Source organism: Eulemur rufifrons, chromosome 6 (assembly GCF_041146395.1).
Source record: "Eulemur rufifrons isolate Redbay chromosome 6, OSU_ERuf_1, whole genome shotgun sequence".
Classification (NCBI taxonomy): domain Eukaryota; kingdom Metazoa; phylum Chordata; class Mammalia; order Primates; family Lemuridae; genus Eulemur; species Eulemur rufifrons.
In genome coordinates this window covers 9,694,964-9,714,131 of record NC_090988.1, presented here as the reverse complement: position 1 = coordinate 9,714,131, position 19,168 = coordinate 9,694,964, and positions in this window count along the sequence as shown.

The following is a 19,168-nucleotide window of genomic DNA, read 5'->3' as shown; positions in this document are numbered from 1 at the left end:
CTTCCCTTATGTGGCTAATTTGTTACTCACCAAAACTCTCTCAGGATGAATTCTTACAAATAAAAAAGTGTACTGCGGCCGGGTGTGGTGGCTCATGCCTGTAATCCTAGCACTCTGGGAGGCCAAAGGCAGGAGGATCGTTTGAGCTCAGGAGTTCGAGACCAGCCTGAGCAAGAGCAAGACCCCGTCTCTACTAAAAATATAAAGAAATTAGCTGGACAACTAAAAATATACAGAAAAATTTAGCCAGGCATGGTGGTGTATGCCTGTAGGCCACTTGGGAGGCTGAGGCAGAAGGATCACTTGAGCCCAGGAGTTTGAGGTTGCTGTGAGCTAGGCAGGCACCACGGCACTCGAGCCCAGGCAACAGCGTGAGACTCTGTCTCAAAAAAAAAAAAAAAAAAAATGTATTGCCATTCAAAATGATGGTATATGGTCAGGCCCAATAGAGTGTGCGTATAGTCCCAGCTACTCTGGAGGGTGAGGCAGGAGGATCACCTGAACCTAGATGTCCAAGGTTGCAGTGAGCTATGATCATACCACTGCACTCCAGTTTAGGTGACAGAGCAAGACCCTATCTCCAAAAAAAACCAAAAAGATGGTATACAACTGTTTTTACAGTTAAGAAACTAAGCATATATACATATATATACAAACACACACACAAACATATATGATATCAGCATTTATAATAAACTTTAATGAGCTGGAAAGAAATAAAACACTATGGAGGGAAAAGCAAATAACAGATAACATCATCTAGTACTACATAATTACAAAGGTACATGGAGCTCAGCTGCTCCCAAGTTACACAAAATTAGAACCAGTTCTTGTAAATGCAAACAATACACTGTAAGGCAAATATAGTATTAAAAGGAATTCTCTGAGAAGTCTAATTCTTATATCCGAAGGTGTACATCTTTTTTTTCTATTTTTCTTTTAATTTTTTTTATTTTTGTAGAGACAGGGGGTCTCATTATGTTGCCCAGGTTGGTCTCAAACTCCTAGCCTCAAGCGATCCTCCCCCCTCAGCCTCTCAAAGTGCTGGGATTACAGGTGTGAGTCACTGTGCCCAGCCCAAAGTGTATATCTTGATGTTTGACTATATGGTTTCGGAACATTTTCATATCCGCAAGCTTGTGACATTCCCATAACATCACCACAAGATTAGTTTCCTAATATCACCACCCCTAGTGTACACAGAGGCGCTGGACTCATGGTGGTTAACAGCAGGCTCAAGGCAGCATGGTGGGGCGGTTCTGGGACTAGAATATGGATCTTCCCCTCCCCACCCAGGGCCTCCTGCTTGGTTAACGGGAGGGGCAGAGGATCAGGATAGCAATGAGGACAGCTGGAAATCACACATACACAGTGCTCCCTTGTGAAGCAGGCCGAAGTTGGTCCTGATGTCATAGCTGGTGCCTTAACATGATCCCCCAGTAACCTCCTGATGACCAAACTTCCTCCTCCTCGTCTCTAACACTGCTGCCTGACTCTGGGGGAGGCAGCAGAGCACCGAGGCCAGGGGTCTGGATACAACTCCTCAGCCATCAGCTACACACTCCATGGCTGGGGCCAGTGACTGTACTTCCCAAGCTGTAATTACCTCATCGATATAATGGTAACAATATCAATCCCTAAGGTAGAACTATGAAATAATAAGGTGAAACTAGGAAATAACTGAAATAAACTATACAAATGAAAAACTATGGAAAGTACTTAACCCCATACCTGGCACATCGGCAACATTCAAAAATGTTCATTGTTGTGGTTAATAATATAATTACTAATTCACCCTAACAATTCATGTTCATTTCCAGGTCTAAAAGGAATGACTATAGCCAAATGAAAATAGACATCTCAGATTCATGTCTGCTATTGTGTAGGCAGAATAAACCTGAAATTCAAATTATACAGATTGTAAAGTCTCCACTAATAGTAAAGGTTTGTCCAGTTAACAAAATTGCAGCATATTGCAGCTTCAGAATAATATTTAATAGTTGAACATAAGGTTTGTGGCCTCATTGTCAGCAAAATATCAATTTTTATATATATATATATATATATATATTTCTTTTTTTTTTTTTTTGACACAAGGTCTCACTCTGTTACTCAGGCTAGAGTGCAGTGGTGTCATCATAGCTCACTGCAACCGCAAACTTCTGGACTAAAGTGAGGAGCTGGGCCACCAAGCCCAGATAATTTTTTAGTTTTTTTGTAGAGATGGGGTCTCGTTATGTTGCTCAGGTTGGTCTCGAACTCCTGGCCTCAAGCAATCCTCCCACGTCAGCCTCCCAAAGTGCTGGGATTACAGGTGTGAGCCATCGCACCCAGCCTAATCTATATCTTTTATTGTTTAGAAAGCTCCAAGCCTAACAATAGGCAACAGCTTTTATGCCAGGTCAACAAACTACACAAAATTGCCTTTATTAATGACATTCTGGCCGGGCGCGGTGGCTCACGCCTGTAATCCTAGCACTCTGGGAGGCCGAGGCGGGTGGATCGCTCAAGGTCAGGAGTTCGAGACCAGCCTGAGCAAGAGCGAGACCCCGTCTCTACTAAAAATAGAAAGAAATTATGGCCAACTAAAATATATATAGAAAAAATTAGCCGGGCATAGTGGCGCATGCCTGTAGTCCCAGCTACTCGGGAGGCTGAGGCAGTAGGATCGCTTAAGCCCAGGAGTTTGAGGTTGCTGTGAGCTAGGCTGACGCCACGGCACTCACTCTAGCCAGGGCAACAAAGTGACACTCTGTCTCCAAAAAAAAAAAAAAAAAAATGACATTCTGGTTTCTGTTATGCTCATTTTTGTACGGTATTTTCATCTTTTCAATTTCATTCAAAATTCTGATATAGCAACAGATAATAACAAGTGTTGAGGAGGATGTGAAGAAACGGGAACACTCAGACACTACCAGTGAGAATGTAAAATGCTTCAGGCACTTTGGAAAACAGTCTGTCAATTCCAGAAAAGGCTAAACATAGTTACCAAAGGACTCAGCAATTGCCCACCAAGACATAATAAACCCAAGAGAAATAAAAACATATGTCCCTAAAAATCTTGCATATGAATGTTCGTAGCAGTATTATTAATAATAGCTAAAAAATGGAAACAATCCAAATATTCATCAGTTGATGAATGGATAAGTAAAATGTGGTACATCCATATATGGCATACTATATGGCCAGAAAAAGGAACGAAGTACTGTACATGCTACCACATGGATGAACTTTGAACTCATTATGCTAAGTGAAAGAAGTTGGTCAGAAAGATCACACATTGAATGATTCTATTTATATGAAATATGCAGAATAGGCCAATTAATAGAGACGGAAAATCAACTAGAGGCTGCCTAGGGCTTGGGAGGAGGTGGGAGAATTAATAGAGCTAAGGGGTTCAGGGTTACTTCTGGAGGTTATAAAAATGTTCCAAAATTTATTGTGGTGATGGTGATAGTTGCACAATTACGTGAATTCATTTAATTGTATACTTCAAATGAGTGAATTGTGTGGTATATATATATCATATCTCAGTAAAGCTATTTTTAAAAAGAAAAAAGATGAGAGCTTAAATCAATGCAAACCTTCTAAAAAGCTCCAGAGGCAGGAGAAATCGAAGGCATGCTCAGAGATTCATAACTGTGAGAGAGAAAGGCCTCATAAAGTAGTTAGGATGGGCCTATGAGAGACCATAGTGGAAATGGAAGAATTTAAACTTTATTGTACAGTCTACAGTTCCCAAAATTCATAAACTGGTTTTATCAGAGTCAGAAGTGAGATACAAACAAACTTTAGGGTCTCACTCTGAAGATTCTGATGCCATCAATTGTGGGATATGCAGGGAGGCAGGGAAATGCAGGAATCTGTTTATAAACTGCTCCAGGCGACCCTGGTGCCAGCCACATATGTCTAACTCTTGCACAACATGGAAAGAAAAATAATCTTATCGTGGCAGTGACACTTTTGGAAAAGTCATTCTAGAAGCAATATGAGGGACAGATTACAATGAAATTAAGACCTGCCTTTGGTAAGCACATGGCAATAATTAGAGTTCTGAATTCTTACTCCACCTTAGCAATACTATTAAATATTCTTATACAAGCTTTCAATGCCCAAAGCCACCACCTTAAAAAAACAGACTTTTTCATTGCTAAACAAAAACTTCATCCTTATACCTTTCTTCAAAATATGCAACTCACCAGCCTCCCTAATATACTTGAGGGTTGTCTGTCTTAGAATTTTGAAAAGGCTGGGGTGGTCTTCCTTGCCTATCAGGCTGCTCGCAAGGGAATTTATTTTCCAGCTTTCCTTCCCCACATGGTAACTAGCAGATCTGTACCATACACCTACCAGGATATTTCAAATGAGCTTTGAATGTAAATATAGATCTATAAGGTTCATTTGAAAACTGAAAGACTGCTGCAAATGACTCATCAAGTAATATTGAGCATCCACGTTTTTGACTAGAGGATGGATTCACAAAGCTCCAAGCACACTCCCTCCAGCTCCCTCCTGAACAGTAGCATTCATTCACAAGACAGCTGGCAGGTGTACAGATGCAACCGGTGGCTCTGGTGTGTCCTTGCCCCTGCACTCAATGCGATCTGGCCCACATATCTCAAGCTCTCTTGTTGAATTAGCAGTTGCAGTAACTAAGCAGACCTTCAGCTGGGTCTTCTGGAGCTAGAAAGCCTTCCTTACAGATGGTTCTAGGTAATAACTGTGACTCACCAAATCACAAATCCAAGTTGTTAGGATAAACTCCTGGTTAACATATAAAGAGGCACAATCTTAAGCAGTAAGCTATTTCCTCAATAAATCCTTATGCTTTAAAATGTTTTAACTGAGTAAAAAAAAAAATTAACTTATTAAAATTGCTTAGAGGAAAATCATTCTAGAGCACAATTTTCATAATTTAACACTATTTATATAATATAAAACAGTGTAATGACTTGTTCACTCTACCTCAATTCCTGAAAAACAGTCTTTTGTTAAAATACAGTGTGAACCATGACTCTGACCCAGGACTCAGAAGCAAATTGATACTGTACTGGTTTGAAGTATAATAATTCCCTTCATATCCTACTCCCAAGTGCCTGGTACTAGAGGCCCACATCTAGTCTTCCACTACTCCATCTTAATAAAACTACTGGAGTAGGCCAGCAATCACTAGGCTAGCACTCTGAGTTGTCTTCTACTATCCAGAACATTTCTTAAAGTTCTTTCTAAGTACAAAGTAATAGAAAAAGGATTTTTGAGGGCAAGGGAAATTTATCTTGATAATTTGAATGAAGCCACCTATCTTACCTAACTCACAGGCTCACTGCTAACATAAAGTGGGATAATGTCTGTCACAGTATAGTATGACGGTATAAAGTATACTGCAAATATTAATAACTATTTAAATTATGACTACTATAGGCTAAGTTTTCGATCATGAAGGTATCCAGAAAGGTCTTATTTTCAATTAAAAGACATTTTATTCGGGCGTGGTGGCTCACGCCTGTAATCCTAGCACTCTGGGAGGCTGAGGCAGGTGGATCCTTTGAGCTCAGGAGTTCGAGATCAGCCTGAGCAAGAGGAAGACCCCGTCTCTACTAAAAATACAAAGAAATTAGCTGGACAACTAAAAATACATAGAGAAAAAATTAGCCGGGCATGGTGGCGCATGCCTGTAGTCCCAGCTACTCGGGAGGCTGAGGCAGGAGGATTGCTTGAGCCCAGGAGTTTGAGGTTGCTGTGAGCTAGGCTGACGCCACAGCACTCTAACCTGGGCAACAGAGTGAGACTCTGTCTCAAAAAAAAAAAAAAAAATGATGTATGAAAAGCTGTTTGGGGTGAGATACTTACAGCGTGATATAAATATATGTAAATATGAATATAAACTTTCTTAAAATTTTTAAATGAAGCAAAGTTCACCAAAATGCAATTGCTATTGCTACTACATAATTCGTTTTTAATTCTAGAATTACTGTTTTGTAGTTATGTAATATCTCACTTCAACAGGTTTAAGGTACTTGAGAGAACGTGCATGTCACATAAACAAGTGTTTGAAACATTACTGTTCATAGATCCGTACATTTATCAAATGATGAAGTACTTAAAATCCAGAATTATTTTCAATTCATCAATTTCAAGAGAAAAAAATAAAGGAGATGAATATTTATGATGAAGAGACGGGAAGGAACCCTCATTAACATCAGCACCCCTGCCTGGGACTGCGCATGCGCCAATCCCGCCCCTCCTGCCCCCGCTCCTACCCACTCTCCCAACTCTTGCATTCACAAAACTTCTGTCTTAGGCTTCACAAAACCTTGGTCTCCTTTTTCTCATTTGTAAAATTGAACACTGTTCTGTCAATGTTACATGTTAAAGATTAAATGTAATCAGGTGCTTTGAAAAGGATGCTTACAAAGTCAAACACAGCAATAATTAGTTGAAGCAGTTACAGCTATTCCCTATCAGGACATTTTATTACGATTGCTTATAATAATGGTTTGTGGCAACAGTGAAAATAACACCCAATAAATTGGACTCTTAGCAGTGCTAAGAAAATGGTAGGATTTGCATATAACAATGAGAATCTCGAGAAAAGAAAAAGAGGAGGAGGGAGGAAAACTTTATAAATCACTCTGAATGTCTTAAGATAATTATATTTAGTCTGTTATTCCTCAAAACATTTTAGAGGCCGGGCGCGGTGGCTCACGCCTGTAATCCTAGCACTCTGGGAGGCCGAGGCGGGTGGATTGCTCAAGGTCAGGAGTTCGAGACCAGCCTGAGCAACAGCGAGACCCCGTCTCTACTAAAAATAGAAAGAAATTATATGGACAACTAAAAAATATATATATAGAAAAATTAGCCGGGCATGGTGGTGCATGCCTGTAGTCCCAGCTACTCGGGAGGCTGAGGCAGGAGGATCGCTTGAGGCCAGGAGTTTGAGGTTGCTGTGAGCTAGGCTGAAGCCACGGCACTCACTCTAGCCTGGGCAACAAAGTGAGACTCTGTCTCAAAAAAAAAAAAAAAAAAAAAAAATTTTAGAATCCAGTAAGTAAAAGGCACTCTTGTACTGCATTCTACATGAGGGGGACTAAAAACAATCTGTCTAGGAAGCAAGAAAGAAGCACAAATGCAATGCAATACGAAGTATGCACTCAGTAAATGTTACTATTATTACAAAGCGGGACAAACAAGATCCATTTCGAGTAAGACAGTTAACAAGGCTTCAATAAGGGATGTGTGGTTTCAGCTTGCTCTACTACAGGGGTTGACAAACTATAGCCCATGGGCGGCCTGGCACCTGTTTTTTTAAGAATGGTTTTTATTATACATTTTTAAAAGTTCGAAAAGACTCAAAATAATATTTTGTCACACATGAAAGTTATAGTAATTCAAATTTCAGGGTCCAAAATAGTTTTCTTAGAACACAGGCATGCTTTCACACTACAGGGCAGAGGGGAGGAGTAGTTTCAACAGAGACCATATGGCCCACAAAGCCAAAAATAATTACTATCTGGTCCTTTACATAGAAAAAGTCTTCCAACCACTGCTCTGAAAGGATGGAAGGGATTTTGGTGGGCAGGACTAGGAAAGGAGGTAGAGGAGAACAACGAGGAACAAACATTCCACTTGAGAAATGAAGGAATGAAAAACGAAGGGAAAACCTAGAATATTTAAGGAACAGTGGTAACACCAGTTTAACTAAAACAGAGTCCAAATTAGGTAAATAATTTTTTGAGCCGTTGAGCACTGTGTGCATTGTTATTGAGCCATTTATACTATTGTGGTTAGTTATTAACAAGCATCCACATAAGGAATCTATGAGGTTGGTACTATTATTATCTCTATTAATAATTAAGAAACTGGCCCAGTGCAGTGGCTGACAACTGTAATCCCAGCACTTTGGGAGGACAACTTATGAGGATCGCTTGAGGCCAAGAATCAAGACCAGCCTGGGCAACATAGCAAGACCCTATCTCTACAAAAAAAATAAAAAAATTAGCCAGGCATGGTGATGCACGCCCGTAGTCCCAGCTACTCAGGAGACTGAGGTGGGAGGATCACTTCAGCCCAGGAGTTCGAGGTTACAGTGAGCTATGATAGCACCACTGCCTGGGAGACAGACTGAAATCCTGCCTCTGAAAAAAATAAAAATAAAAAATAATTAAGAAACTAGTTGAATGATTCAATAAGAAAACTAAGGCTTACAGAGAAGTTAAGTAACTTGCCAGTAAGCTGAGCAGAGCAATGAATCTAGGTTCCTCTGCCCCCAGAGCCCATGCTGTTAAATATTACTCCATATTAAACCTTCACATAGGGTAGTAAAAGGAAATGTATCAACAAAAGTAGGTTAGGGAAAAATTATCAACGTTTTCAAATACAGGGTAAAAACAATATGGATTTTATCTGTAGGTTATGATTCTCCAACTGTGTTTAAAAGGACAGTTGTCCCATGAGTTGGTCCAAAGTGTTCTACCCTTAGAATCAAACTGTTGTAGCCTTTTTCTAAATGACAGGAGAAAAAAATGTGAGCCTGATGGTCTCAATTTCAAGTTTCTCCAAGAAATATTGCTTAAATCTTTGAAAAATGGTAAGTTATAAAAATCAATGTATAAATGGCAGACCAAGTTTGGGAAAATTCAGCTGATTATGCTTAGCTCAACTTCTTTTTAATGGCTTATGCGCTCACAGATGTCATTTTATTAAGCTCAAATGATTAACTGAATATATTAATTCAATAACAGTTAACTCAATTATCTAGAGGTGGTTTTGAGATTGAGGTATTCTTCAAAAGAATAATTATGCTTTTGTGAGAGCTATCATTAGCACTAAAAAAAAAATCAGACACATATATTAGCAGTATCTATTAATTGAAAGTATAGAAACTGAAAGATAATACATTACATCTTATTGCTACCTGGGAACACCCCGTACCCCATCAGACTAAGGCTACCCTGTTCAATAGACATACTGGAGCCACAGATGCAAGCTTCATACACAATTTTAAATGTTCTAATACCGTAGTCCCCAACCCCCAGGCAGCGGCCCAGTACCAGTCCATGGCCTGTTAGGAAACAGGGCCACCCATCACCACCTGAGCTCCGCCTCTCCTCCACCGTGCCCACCCACCCCCATCTGTGGAAAAATTGTCTTCCATGAAACCCCGTCCCTAGTGCCAAAAAGGTTGGGGACTGCTGTTCTAATAGATATATTTTTTAAAAGTAGAAGCAGGTGAAATCAATTATAATAATACATTTTATTTGACCCAGCCTAACATATTCTCATTTCAACATGTAAACAGTATTTTAGAAATTGAGATGTTTTATATTTTTTAACACTAACTCTCAAGATCTGGTGTATATATTTCACACTTATAGCACTAGCCATATTTCAAGTGCTCAATAGCCACATGTGGCTACTGGCTACAGTACTGCACAGCACAGATCTAAGGGACCTGATCTCTTCCAAAGGTCAGTCACAGCAGGAAAGAGGCTGTAGATTGCAACATCAGAGTCAGACAGTGAAAATGAAGGACATAGGTAAAAAAAAAAAAAAAGGGGGGGAACAGCATTTACCTCCAATATTCTAATGTTTGAAATAAATGAGAGTTTAGCTAAAAAATGAATAATGAACAGTAGACTGTTTTAGCAGACAGTAACCTTTTAGCAATCTGTACGTTTAGTGTTCTTAAAGTATTGATTTTATGAAGGGTTCTTAAACTATTGATTTTATGTAGATTGCTTTTGCCACATTTTAAGCAATCTTGCTGTAACTATAATCTGGGGTTAGCCATAAACTCCCTCCTCCCTCTCCATTTCCTCACCACCACCCCCTATTCCCTAAACTATTTCAATATTATCCAAAAAGAACCAGGTGCTTCCTAAAACCAAACAAATTTAAAATCTACACAGGTATGGGCAATGGGAAGGCACCAAAGGATTTTGGAAGGGGAACTGAAATAATATTTTAGAATAGTGAAGTATCAATGTCACAGGAGTTGTAGGAAATAAACTGGAGACATACCAGTTCAGAATGTTCCACACAAGTCTGGAACTAGTATTAAAAAATTAAGAATAAAAAAGGAGAGAGGCCAGACACACTTAAGCAGTGATTCAACTAAACCATGTAAACAGTTTCACGCCAGAGCAGAGAAGAGAAAATCATCACCAGTGTGGACCAAAAGAATAGGCAAGCAAAGCTCCCCTCTGACCCTACTCCCCCACCCCACTCCCCAGAAGAATTTGAGCAAATTCCTACACAGATTTGGTTGTTGCAAATATTTCCTTTTTCTTAACTCACCGGCTCTTTTTAGACACCAGACCAAATTCTCCTTTGTTAATCTTTTAAAATACTTATGATAAATTAAAATAATAATAAATTCTGCTTGTGAAAAACAAATAAATTCCTGGACTTGGTGTCCTGCATCCAGGGGTGGGGTTGCAGAGGAGAAGACTATGTGTTTTAGTGGCAACAGGTCAAAGTACATCACTATTCAAGTTTAAAACAAACGGAACAATTCAAACACTGCAACGAACGGATGTTTAATAGCTTCTTTTTACCAAATGAAATTATGTAGTCACCATGTGTTTACCGGTGCTTACAATGAAAAATTATTGAGGAAACCAAAATTATAGTTCAGTAGTTTTCAGTTCTTTGATCAATTATGCTTGTTACCCGGAAACCTATCCCCATCAATTAGGTTCTTCTAAAAAGTAAAATGCTTTTAGTTCAGGGGACAGCATGATGCCCTCTTCAAATAATGGGAGAAATTAATGAATGAAAGTGGCAAATCACCAGGAAAGTCTTTAGGCAACTATTTACTTTTCTTTTTTTTTCCCCTAGAGACAGGGTCTTTGCCCTGTCACCCAGGTTGGAGTGCAGTGGTGCCATTATAGTTCACCACAACCCTGAACTCCTGGGCTCAAGAGATCCTGCTGCCTAGCCTCCCAGAGTGCTGGGATTACAGGCGTGAGTCACTGTGACCTACCACCTATCCACACTTTTTTTTTTCCCCAAACTATTAAGGGGTACAAAAGTTTTTGTTACCTGGATACATTGTATAATGCTGAAGTCAAGGCTTTTAGTGTAACAATCAGCAGAATAGCATTCATTGTACCCAATAGGTAAGTTCTTATCCCTCCCCCCTTCTTGGTTTCCAATGTCCTTTACATATCTTTGTGTACCCATCGTTTAGCTCCCACTTATTAGTAGAACAGGTGGTGTGTTTTTCCATTCCTGAGATACTTCACTTAGGATTATGATCTCCAGTTCCATCCAAGTTGCTGCAAAAAAACATTATTTTGTTCCTTTTTATGGCTGAATAGTACTCCATAGGCGGGGGGGGGGGGGGGGGGGGGGTGTCACATTTTCTTTATCCACTCATGAATTAGTGGGCACTTACCCCATCTACACTTTTTAACACATTAACTGCCATGTGAGTTGTATTTAACTCATGCTAGCTTTGACCCTGGGGCCTCGAGAAGCATATGAAGACTCCATTCTCCAAAACAAATTCAATAAATATGTCGTGAGTCACATGCAACTCAATTGGTGTGCAGTATAAAAATTGATTCTAGCGCAGCGTGAGTTGCACATAACTCATGCACAGAAAGCAATAAAAAATTTTTTTTCATTAAATTAGAAACGATCATTTTGTTTTCAAAGTTTTCATTATATTTTCATAATAAAACACCATAGCCCCAGGGAAAAAAAATTTTTTTTCTAGTGTGGCAGTCAATGTGTTAAAAACACTAGATACTAAATTGAATATTATTAATATGATGCCAAGTTTGTAAAATCTTACACACACAAAAAAATTTCAAAATATCAGCAAGGATTATCTCTGGTAATCATACTTTAGGTTTTTTTTTTTTTTTTTTTTTTTACTTTTTATGCTGTTTCTAAATTTTCTATGTTTTCTACAATGATGGTGCATTATTGTTAAAACTAGAAGGAAAACACAAATTTAGGCAATTGGAAATTGAGGCAATGGCAATCAATTTGGGATTATATTGAATTGACATGCTATCCTTTATATCACTGTAATTTCTAAGAAAAAGCATTCAGGGCCCTCGAAGACGGGGACCTTGCCTTTTCTATAATACATACTCAATTACATTCAGAGTATGTGGTGGAGGCCAGGCACCGTGGCTCACGCCTGTAATCCCAGCACTTTGGGAGGCTGGGGCAGGAGGACAGCTTCAGCCCAGGAGTTTAAGACCTGCCTGGGCAACATAGCAAGATGCCATCTCTACAGAAAAATTAAAAATTAGCTGGCTGTGCTGATGCCTGCCTGTAGTCCCAGCTATTTGGGAGGCTGTGGCAAGAGGATTCCTTGAGCCCAGGAGTTCTAGGCTGCAATGAACTGTGATCACAACACTGCACACCAGCCTCAGGGACAGAGTGAGACTCTGACTCTTAAAGAAAAAAAAAAAAAGAAAAGGAAAAATGTGCTGGAGGATGTTATAAAACATTAGTAAAACTAAAAATGGCTTCTTTGAAAAAGCAGAGCACTTTAGCACCCTTGCAAAGCAAGTAATAGGGAAAAGCAAAGAGTAGGTGCTCATGGAGTTAAGAGGAGGCACATTTATTGTCTTGGTCCAAAATAAAAAATGTAAACCTTCCACTAAAGTGCCACTGAGTTGTTCACTTTAAAATGGTTCATTTATGTTGATTTCACCTCAATTTATTATTAAAAAAAAAAAAAAACTAGTAAACTTCCTAAATACATCATTTTGAATACACAGTTTTGCCCTCACCCAATCCTATTTTTATTTATTTATTTATTTATTTATTTTTTGAGACAGTGTCTCACTTTGTTGCCCGGGCTAGAGTGCTGTGGCATCAGGCTAGCTCACAGCAACCTCAAACTCCTGCGCTCAAGCGATCCTCCTGCCTCAGCCTCCAGAGTAGCTGGGACTACAGGTGCTTGCCAACACGCCTGGCTAATTTTTGTTTCTATTTTTAGTTACCTGGCTAATTTTTTCTATTTTTAGTAGAGATGGGGGTCTTGTTCTTGCTCAGGCTGGTCTCGAACTCCTGACCTCAAGCGATCCTCCCGCCTCGGCCTCCCAGAGTGCTAGGATTACAGGCATGAGCCACCACGCCCGGCCCCTAAATTTTTTTTTTTTAATCTTGTTTTCTCAATTCTAGAGAAACAAGTATTGTTCATCAAAGTAGAAGTTGCTGTGGTGCTGGTGGTGGAGTGGGTAGGAAAGTACGAAAAGATACACTGTAATAATTTATCTGCCTGCCTTCAAACAGCTTACAGCAATGGTGGAGTGATTAAAAAAAAACACAGGGAACAGTTCAAAAAGAAAGGCCACAATAGAGTCATGAGTGATTTTGTTGTTTTTAATGAAGGTAGGTACTATTTGAGTTTAAAGAAGAGAACTTTGGAGCTGATGAGCCGGGCACGATTTGAACAGGCAAATGAGTCTCATTACACGTTTAATCCTTGATGACAGCACAAAGCTACCCCTCCTTGTGCTAAAGTGTACACATACATTGAAACTGGACTGGAATCCAACTAATCCACCCAGCAAGGTTAAAGGCGCACACAAATTCTACAGTGCTGCGTTCGTGTACCTGGAGGGCAAACGGTGACCGTTGCATTTTACTCAGAATTCCTAATATCCAGCTATAGACTTAAAAACGCCTAATAAAAGTTGACGATGGGCTGGGCAACTATACCCCAAAAACCCTGGTCCAAACGCCCTGGCCTGGTCACGCCTCTGCGGTTGCACACCGGGCGCAGGTTGACAGGGGCAAGGCCTCCGCCCGGCCCACCCCTACACGGTGTTTGCTGGACGGACCCACACGGGCCATGCCCACACCCCTGCCGGCGCCCCCCACCCCGTCCCGGCAACGCCAACTTGTGAATACAGGCCCAGAACCAGCAATCAATAGCAGGTGGGCGGCGCGGCCTCACCAGACAAAGCTGGGAGCCCCTCGGCAGAACTCTCCGCCGTGCGCACCCGCTGCCCGCCCGTGGCCGACCAGCGCCGAGGCCCGAGCCGCGCCGCCGCCCCCCGTGCCGGCCCAGGGCACCCAGCCGACAGAGACCAGCACGCGAGCACCCGAGCGCCGCCCAACCGCCGCCGCGGCACGCAGGCCGCCAACTGCCGTCCCGGCCCAACCAACGCGGGCAGGGGAGGAGAGGCGCGCGCGGCCGGCCGAGCGTGCGAGCCACTCGGGGGTCGCAGAGGGGAGGCTGCGCGAAGGAAAGGCAGGGGCGAGCAGGCGACGAAGCCATCGCTGAACGCGGCGCCAGGAGGGCCTCCTGGAGGAAGGTTTGCCCCTTTCCCCTTGGAAGGTGCAGATGGTTTGACCCCCCACCCCGAGCGAGGTGCCTTGTCCCAGCCTCGGCTGGACTGTACCATCGGGCGGTGCCGCCGGGATTTCTCCCCCCCACCACCATCAATTCCCCCCCCCACCCGGGTCCGCGGTCGGTTGGCCCCGGCCGGGCTCTGAGACGCGGAAAGAGCTGGACGCCATTTTGGGTGGGACTAAGCAAAGACGAAACACCCTCCCAGTCTATGGGGTACTCTGGACCCTGGCTTATCCGGTTCCCTTAATCCTTTCGGTACTTACACGACGTTGGGTGAGGGGAGCTGGAAGATCAGCGGGTCCCCGATCCTCTCTCCCTAGGGGTGATAGAAATCAAACCCCCCCCGCCACCTCCAGGTGGTTCTTCCCGCCGCAGAGTGGGAGCAGCACAAAAGGCGGGGCCTTATTAGCATAATCTGCCTGGCAACCTGATCTTGACGTTATATGATTGGCTAGACTCCGTAAACCCCATGCCGTGCCTAGAGACGAGAAACGCAGGGGCGAACTGTCAGGCCCAGATTTAAGAGTCATGACGAAGATCCTGAGACGCTTATTCAGTCAGCAGAGAAGCCAAAAGGAGATTCACACAATGGCCCAATGACTGAAGGCCTCTTTATTTCGTGCTCTGCTGTTCATATAAAATCCAATCGAAGAGCGGGTCTCAGGCGGCGCTCGCCTGCGTTTGTACTCTAAGCCAATCAGAAAGGCCGACTCTCCGCATTCAGGGTCGAACCCGCTCTGAGCCCCGCACGCGGTCGAGGAGGGAAAATGCCCAGCTCTGCCTGGGTGTCCACGGAGAGGGGCCGCCCTGCGCCCGGGCTTACGAGCTCGCGTCCCTCCGCGCCCGCGGGGTCCAGTGTTCCGGGAAGCGTGCCTGGGGCGTGGTGGGACGTGCGTCCGGCCGTCGGCTTCCTGCCGGGCACCGGTTTGCATCCGAAGCGGCCTGGCTGCGGAGCCCCGGCGAAAAGCAGGCCCGCCCGGCACAGCGCCCCAGGGCTCGGCGCGGCTGGACGGGCTTACCCGGGCCTCAGTCTCCAGTGTTCCAGGGTGCGCCCCGCGGGCCGGTGCGCCTCCCATCCACCGTTCTGACCCATTGGACCATGTCTATGACCAGTCCTCGCCAAACCAGAGAGCACCTTCACTGCGTCCCTTGTTTCCCTTTTACCGTTCTGATAAAGGAAATGATACACATTTCAAACATTAAGAAGTATTATTCAACACCGGTTGACCAGTGAGTTACCTCACTCATTTCTTAACTGCAGGCTTCCACATCTTACTCTTCCTTAAAATTAACCTTCTCAAAGGACAGCCAAGTGCATAGAAATGAGCTCAAGTTTTGAAGGCTCTCAGCTCCAACTATCCACTGGCAATATTAATAGCAGCCAGATGTCAAAGAGGCCTTGGACCTTTGTACCTTCAGGGAACAATTTTCCTATCCATGATATCTACCTTGCTACTTTGTTTTGAAGATTAAATGAGCTCTTGAAAGTATTGAGGAAAGTACTCAACACACTGTCTGGAACTTAAATGAGGAGTATTACTGATGATGAAACCTACAAAATTGCTAAACTATTGGCTAACCAGGAAAGAAAGGGAGAAAGTACAACTAAGCAAAAGACGAGAATAGAAATCACCCAGAAGGGGGAAAAACTAAAATTCGTTCAACAGGTTCTCTCCATTGTTTTGTTAATTTAAATGACGGGAAACAAAATAAAACATTTTTAAAACTTCAGACAGTTGACTATCTTGTAAACAACTTGATGACTAGGCCTTATCTTGTTCTTCCATAAACCCCTGTGCAGGCAGCAGTGGTCTTAGAATAAAGGCTATCAGTAAACATCTGCTGAATTTAATTGAAAAGAAAACGTGAAAGGGAGCCTGATAAAGCAGACCTTAACAGTAATAGTGAGAGATGCTATTAACTCCTCTCTGGGTACCTAGACGTGAAAGTCAGTTGCCTTAGGAAACGAATCACTTGAATGTTCTCTGTTAGTGTTGAGTAGACAAACGATGCCAAAGGTAGGACAGGTCCTACAGTGTCTTTGCAAAAGCTGCCACCTCCTGTATCCCTTGGCCTCTAGAGAGAACTCTTCCTTTTGAGATTTAACATTGTTATATCCTCTCTGAGGGATTGGGATGTTCCCAGCTGAGATGTGCTGACCAGAAATGACACCAAGGAACCCACAAGAGAATTCACCATGAGGAATGGGGCTATCTGGACTGGAGCCTAAAATACCCTTTATAGTCTTAGAGAAATGTTCTAAAACTTTAGAGTGCACAAATATTACAGGTAGACACCACCCCACAAATTTTTTATTCAGAAGGTCTAGAGTGAACTTTAGGAATCTGCATTTAGTGTGGATTTTACAATGATTTTTTAAATTTACACACAGTAAAATTTACTTATTGCAGTGTACAATAAGTATTTATTGAATATGTATTGTGTGCCACTTACTGTTCTAAACAATGACAACAAAAAAGTCCGTGCTGTCATGGAGCTTCATTCTAGTGGAGGCAACAGAAGAAAATAAATAATTCCATGTGATAATAAATGCGATAAAGAAAGTATAGCAGGAAAATGCAAAGGGAGGGAATGATGACAATTAAAATAGGGTGCCAAAGAAGTCCTCTCTAAGATACTAACATCTGAGCTGAGACTGAATCTCATCCTTTACTCTGCATTTAAAAAGCCATACAAGGCCGGGCGTGGTGGCTCACACCTGTAATCCTAGCACTCTGGGAGGCTGAGGCGGGTAGATCGCTCGGGGTCAGGAGTTCGAGACCAGCCTGAGCAAGAGCGAGACCCTGTCTCTACTAAAAATAGAAAGAAATTATATGGCCAACTAAAATAAATAAATATATATATATATACATATATATATATATATATAGAAAAAATTAGCCGGGCATGGTGGCACATGCCTGTAGTCCCAGCTACTCGGAAGGCTGAGACAGTAGGATCGCTTAAGCCCAGGAGTTTGAGGTTGCTGTGAGCTAGGCTGACGCCACGGCATTCACTCTAGCCCAGGCAACAGAGTGAGACTCTGTCTCAAAAAAAAAAAAAAAAAAGCCATACAAGAAGGAAATGGCATAGAAGTGATAAATCTGGAAAAGCCTTCAAGTGTGATGGAAGAAACTTTATGAATGTGGAAAAGCTACTATTCAAATAGCAAGTCTCAGACACCAAAGAAGAAATGCTGGAGAGAAACCGTATGTGTACAAGGGAAGCGGGAAAGCCTTCAGTGGCAAATCAAATCTCACAGAGCATGGGCACATGCATGCTGGAGAGAAACCCATGAATGTAATGGTGTCAAAGTGTCTTGAGCTAGAAGCAATATCTCATTAAAGATCAAAACAATCACACTGTAAAAAAAAGCCTTTGAACATAATGAATGTGGAAAATCTGCAGCCAAAAGGAAAACTTCATTATTCATCCAATAATCCATACAAGAAAGATGTCTTATAGGTATGAGAAAGCTTTTATTGAGAAGTCAGACCTCATTGGATATCAGAGAAGTCATATTGGAGATAAACCTTATGCATGTAAGGAGGTTGAGAAAGCACTCAATGGCAAATCAAATTTTATTGGCCATGAGAAAATTTGTATTTGAGGGATGCCCTATAAAGGTAATGAAAGCACAACAATCTTCAGGCAGAAGCTATACCTCATTAAATATTACAACATTCATACATGAGAGACATCTTCTGAATGTACTAAGGGTGAGAAAGCCTTCTCTCCAATCGCAGTGTTTATTTTACCTGTAAGAACGCATATAAGTAACAAACATCATGAATGTAAAATATGTGGTAAGTCTTCTCTAAAATTTTAGCCAATGCTCTACATACGAGAACGGGTACCAATGAAAAAACTATTATAGTGAACATGGGAAAACTGTCAAACAGAAGTCCTGCCACATTAGACACTAGTGAATTCATACTCATTAAAACTTCGTGAATACCTTAGATTTAGGAAAGGCTTCAGCAGGAATTCATTGTTTCATAGCACATGAGATAATTCATCTTAGAGTAAAATTCAATTAATATGCAAAAGCCTTAAGCAGCAAGTCAAATTTTGTATGTTACTAGAGATTTTTAATAAGCTGTTTCATCAGTATAATAGAGATTGGGTCCAAAAAGCCATCATAACAAATATCATTAATGCTAAACTTTTAAAAGCATACCAGTTGAATGTCAAGAACAAGAGATGGATATCCTACTGCTGTTACCCTACTTCTAGTTAACATGGTCCTGGAGAGATTAGCCAATGCAAATAAGACAAAGAAAAAGAGCATAAGGAATTAGGAAAGAGAAAAGAAACACAGTTGTAGGTTTCTGATGATACAATCTGCTACATATATTATGAAGCCATGATCATTAAAAAAATTTTAAAGGCAAAGTGAAACCCTGGGAGATAAACATGCATCAAAGCTTTCATCAAGAGATTCTGCGGAATGCTAAGACCTTGAGTTTCTATTAATATTTTAAAGATATACAGGGTGTGGGGAAGAGACAGGAAGAAGAGTCCTGGGGCCACCCAAAATAGAAAGCCTGAGAGAAGACACTTTCATAAAGTTGAATTAGATAATTTGTGTAAGGGTGAATAAAAATAAACTGGCCTTAAAGAAAGAGTCATCAGGGAAACTTGCTTTTCTTGACCAAGGGTAAAACAAAAACATTTTCAGACAAATGAAAATTAAGAGAATTTACCACCAACTAATTTACGTTAGGGTTAGCACTAAAAGAAGCAGAAGAAATACGATCACAGGTGGAAGGTTGAAGACGCAAGAAGGAATTGTGACTTCTCTTATCCAAGATGAGAAAAGTTCTGAAGATGGTGATGATG